This window comes from Telmatherina bonti (assembly GCF_933228915.1).
Source record: "Telmatherina bonti genome assembly, chromosome: 22".
NCBI lineage: Eukaryota > Metazoa > Chordata > Actinopteri > Atheriniformes > Telmatherinidae > Telmatherina > Telmatherina bonti.
Window position 1 is genome coordinate 31,976,919 of NC_136631.1, and position 6,000 is coordinate 31,982,918.

Below are 6,000 nucleotides of genomic sequence, written 5' to 3' on the forward strand. Positions count from 1 at the left end.
ACAAGAAACTGGAGGCTGATCACTGTTCGTCAGGCTGCCAGGCTGTGGACGGATACCTTGTAGTTTCAAACATTCAGAAGGCAAATTATGAAATTATGAATTCATTTAATCATTAAGTCATTGTGGGAATATTAACTCCAGTCAGCCTTACACCACAGGCTTGTAGAAAAAGTCAAACAGAAACTCTTTAGTTTGGTATTAAGTGGAATGAATTGAAGTTTGTTATAAAGTGTAGATGAAAACCAGAAAGAACTTGATTTATTTTAATGTTTTAATAAATTGATGAAGAAGCTCTTTAGCAAGCAAAGCGCCGGATCAGATGAACGCTAACAGCATGAAAGGGACGTCTTGTCTCTGCTCCACTGCTGTGACCCAGCCTCACATCAGCAGCAGAGTTTCTATGCATGTATAATGTATGTATTATCATGTAATCCAGTGCAATGTGGACTTTATTATATAATATACTATAATATCGTTGTTTCTGATGCATAATGTCATCTGTAAGATTAATTACATTACTATCTTTGAGGGACAGATAAAATAGTTTAGATTGTGAATATTTGGTCAAATTATCAACTTCACCAAGGAGGTGATGTTTTTTCCACCATTTATCTGTTTGTTTTACTGTCTATACTGTTTGTCAGCAATTTTATGTTAAACTACTGAACGCATTTTCATGATGTTTTCATGAAGAACAAGTCTTGGTCTGACTTAGACTCTATTAAATGTTGGGAGAGATCCTGATCAGTATCTGGATCCAGGAATGCGGGATTCTTTCTCGTTGTGAGATGGAACCGTTTTCAGTATATCTGCATAGAACTCCTCAATGGAGTATGAGAAAATCCAGAAGTTTCCTACAGTTTTACACGATATAAAAGATGGATGTGGAAACATTCTGGATATTACCATCCAGAACAGGAACGACGTTCTAGATACTACCATCCAGAAAAGGAACGACGTTCTAGATACTACCATCCAGAGCAGGAACGGCGTTCTAGATACTACCATCCAGAAAAGGAACGATGTTCTAGATACTACCATCCAGAGCAGGAACGGCGTTCTAGATACTACCATCCAGGACAGGAACGACGTTCAAGATACTACCATCCAGAACAGGAAAAGCATTCTAGATACTACCATCCAGAACAGGAACGGCATTCTAGATACTACCATCCAGAACAGGAACGACGTTCTAGATACTACCATCCAGAACAGGAACGGCATTCTAGATACTACCATCCAGAACAGGAACGGCATTCTAGATACTACCATCCAGAACAGGAACGATGTTCTAGATACTACCATCCAGAACAGGAACGACGTACTAGATACTACCATCCAGAACAGGAACGATGTTCTAGATACTACCATCCAGAACAGGAACGACGTTCTAGATACTACCATCCAGAGCAGGAACGGCATTCTAAATACTACCATCCAGAACAGGAACGACGTTCTAGATACTACCATCCAGAACAGGAACGGCATTCTAGATACTACGATCCAGAACAGGAACGGCATTCTAGATACTACCATCCAGGACAGGAACGACGTTCTAGATACTACCATCCAGAACAGGAAAAGCATTCTAGATACTACCATCCAGAACAGGAACGGCATTCTAGATACTACCATCCAGAGCAGGAACGGCATTCTAAATACTACCATCCAGAACAGGAACGACGTTCTAGATACTACCATCCAGAACAGGAACGGCATTCTAGATACTACCATCCAGAACAGGAACGGCATTCTAGATACTACCATCCAGAACAGGAACGATGTTCTAGATACTACCATCCAGAACAGGAACGACGTACTAGATACTACCATCCAGAACAGGAACGATGTTCTAGATACTACCATCCAGAACAGGAACGGCATTCTAGATACTACCATCCAGAACAGGAACGGCATTCTAGATACTATCATCCAGAACACGAATGGCGTTCTAGATACTACCATCCAGAACAGGAACGGCGTTCTAGATACTACCATCCAGAACAGGAACGGTATTCTAGATACTACCATCCAGAACAGGAACGGCATTCTCGATACTACCATCCAGAACAGGAACGGCGTTCTAGATACTACCATCCAGAACAGGAACGGCATTCTATATACTACCATCCAGAACAGGAACGACGTTCTAGATACTACCATCCAGAACAGGAACGGCATTCTAGATACTACCATCCAGAACAGGAACGGCATTCTGGATACCACCATCCAGGACAGGAACGACGTTCTAGATACTACCATCCAGAACAGGAACGGCATTCTAGATACTACCATCCACAACAGGAACGGCATTCTAGATACTACCATCCAGAACAGGAACGACGTTCTAGATACTACCATCCAGAACAGGAACGGCATTCTAGATACTACCATCCAGAACAGGAACGGCATTCTAGATACTACCATCCAGAACAGGAACGATGTTCTAGATACTACCATCCAGAACAGGAACGACGTACTAGATACTACCATCCAGAACAGGAACGATGTTCTAGATACTACCATCCAGAACAGGAACGGCATTCTCGATACTACCATCCAGAAAAGGAACGGCATTCTAGATACTACCATCCAGAACAGGAACGGCATTCTAGATACTATCATCCAGAACACGAATGGCGTTCTAGATACTACCATCCAGAACAGGAACGGCGTTCTAGATACTACCATCCAGAACAGGAACGGTATTCTAGATACTACCATCCAGAACAGGAACGGCATTCTAGATACTACCATCCAGAACAGGAACGGCATTCTAGATACTACCATCCAGAACAGAAAACAACGTTCTAGATACTACCATCCAGAACAGGAACGGCATTCTAGATACTACCATCCAGAACAGGAACGGCATTCTAGATACTACCATCCAGAACAGGACCGACGTTCTAGATACTACCATCCAGAACAGGAACGGCATTTGTTGGGGAAAATTGTTATGAGTTTGGTTTGTATTAAGTATTAGACATATATGCATTGATTTGCTGTGATCCTGCTGTGTTTTGTGTCTATGCACAAAGCTTTCTTTAAGTCATATGATCCTTGTCTGGAATGTGCAGACAAAGTCTGAGACAGGAAGAGTTTCCTGCAGGGCATCGGTTTTTGTCAACTGCTTGGTTGACCAGTTGTCTAAAGGTTAGAGGTTAAAGGTAATAAAGTAATATAGTGAGTGATTGATGCTTAGTGAGTTCAGTTTAGTCTTAAATAAGAGATAATGATTGTTTCATATGGTCTGCCCAGCAACTAGGAGAAGTTAAGCATGGTTTATAATCGGGTGTTACTTCAGTATCTGTAGAGAGGGTTCTCTCTCCAAGCTCCAGCGTGTGCTTGTATTAGTTTATAATAAAATGTTCATTGTAAGAAGACAGTTGACTCTTAGATGTATTACAACTTCTCAAGACCAGAGTATTTTCCACCACAGTTTTTGGGGGCTCGTCTCGGGATCCTGCGTCAGTCCGCCCAGGTTGGGGATAGACGGGTTGGCCACCTGAATCCACAGATTCATCCTAAGAACCTCAATTAGAGAATTTCAGAGGACAGGACGTCTTTCTCCCACCCGTGGTCGACTACGCCAGGACTCCTTCTGAACCAGTGTGAAAAGACAATGGTGAGAAGTGTTATTCTAAATTTACATTAATTTTCAGACTCAACCTGGAGTCAAACATTACTAGAAATTTATCACAAATTAATAATCAATATCTTAATTAATAATCACAATATTTTTCTGTTTTGTGGTCAATTGTCTTCATTATTCTCATTGTGACAGGGATTCTCCTCCTCACCTCCTCATCGAAAGAACAACTCAAGGGATAAGAGAATAACTTAAGACGAGATCAGGTTGACGTCATAAATAAAATCCTGTGAGTTTAAGTTAAGTTTAGGTTAAAGTTTAAGTTAAAAATCGTGAGTAACAAGACCAAGTCGTAAGTGCTGTGAGCTAGACGTAGCAAGACCAGACCAGTAAATCTTGTGAGTTACAAGACCGAGACCAGTAAATTAGTCAGTAAGTCCTGTGAGCTCGAGAAGCAAGACCAGGCCAACCTTGAGTTAGAAAATTGAGAGGAAAGCCATCTTGAGTGAGGAGGAACAGAGAAGAAACTGTGTGGGCTGGTTTCTGGAGACATTGAGAGTTTTGCTTGATAATTCTACAAAGGTGTGGGATTGACCCTCTGTGTACATCCGCTGCAAACAGAACTAGTTCCTTTGCAGTAGGAGGTTGATGTACAGCACCATTAAGAAATTGAAATCTCTGTCTTCATGTGAGGGGAAACTGGGGTGGTTGTGTAAAATTTCCTGTGTTAAACTTGATTGGATTGATTGTGTGGAGAATTAAAACCACGTCTTGTGAAGCCACACCGGACTCTCGCAGGAGAGCCTAGAAGCTTGTGTGGGGGTAGACAAACGTGGGGGCACGACCCATTCACATGCATTCATCCAACTGTTGAAGTGAATTGTTTGTGTAAAATCTAATTTACTGCAGTAAGAAAAAAAAAAGAAAAAAAACAAACAACAAAAAATGTATGAGAGAAGGAAGTGAGGAAAAGAGTGTGTTCATTAAAGGCCTTCTGCTCACTGAAGGAGATGATGTCATAGCATGTTAGGCAGAAACAAACATATAAATCCTGTGTAAAATAGCTGCTTGTGCTTTTCTTCCTAAAGCTTTTATAAGAGCATAAAAGCCACTCCCTGTATGAATGTGGAAACCTTTTCCTAAGGAAAAGCATTCTTTATTATCACCTGAGAACATTTTAAAGAGCAACAACATATTAAGAATGAAAAATCAGAAATGTGAGAGATGTGATTTATAGTATTAGGAACTTACTATGTTAAATTACTGTACATTGTGTAGGCAATAAGCTTAGGTTTCTGTCTGTTCCCTTTCAGACATTCATAAGGTGATTTTTATTCCTTTACTACTGCAATTATTAATTTACACCTAGCATGTCTAAATAAATTTAGATAGACTGGAAATAAATAATGCAGCTGAAGGATGCTGAAAATAAGCATAATGTTAGGAAAAAAAGAAAATTCTTGACCTTAAAATAGGAATGGTGAACCAACGTAACTTTGCTAGAGTAAATTTCCCTTGCAATAAGTTCACTTTAGCTAAATGTGAGCTAACGGCGAGAAGAGAAGTTCTCAGAACAAGTGTATCTTCTTAGCAAGATCATGTTCAGCTTTCCCAGGAGAGAACTGAGTTATGAATCCACTGACAATATAGTCTCACACACACAATTACAATGTAATGTTCAAGTTACATGCTGTTCACAGCACAGAACATGGTCCACATAATATGTTTGCCTCAGGATTCAGAAGAAAACTATTATAATTATGAGGCTATGATCTTTATTTTCCCCTTACTGGAGAAGAAAATACACCACATGACCAAATGGTTCAGTCTCAAAAGCTTGTCTGCTGTATGGTGTTGGACACATTGCAGCGTTCCCTTCTAAACCCTTGTCAGCATGCAGCTTGGTCCACAGGGACCTAAAATTGTCTATCCTGCCTGAGGGGATTCAGAGGAGGGGCTGGGGGAGAGTGAGTTCTTGATCCGGGTCACTGCAGAGTTCTGGGTGACACGCGTGGTCAGTCAGGAGACTGGAGCAGAAACGGTCCCTACAACCTAAAGCATCATTCCACCTCCCTTCTGTGTCAGCTCTGAGTCCTGGAGCAGAACCTGATATGCAGATGTGGCTGCATGGACCCGGCCGCTGCTGATGGGGCCTGGAGATCCCAGAACCAGAGGGTCTGGCAGAGCCCTGTTGGTTGTGACTGTGAACAGTGTGGATATGGCTTCTATGGTGGACATTTGAGCTGGATTTTCACCTTTGACCTCTGGAGGTGATGGATCCTCCTTGTCCTCAGACTGTGTTTCAGTTGTGGAATTTTCTGGAAGTAAAAGACTAACAATGTGGCCGGCAGGCAGCACAAATCCCACCCCGACTACAGAGTCAGATGATGTTTTCTGGAATGAGCTGC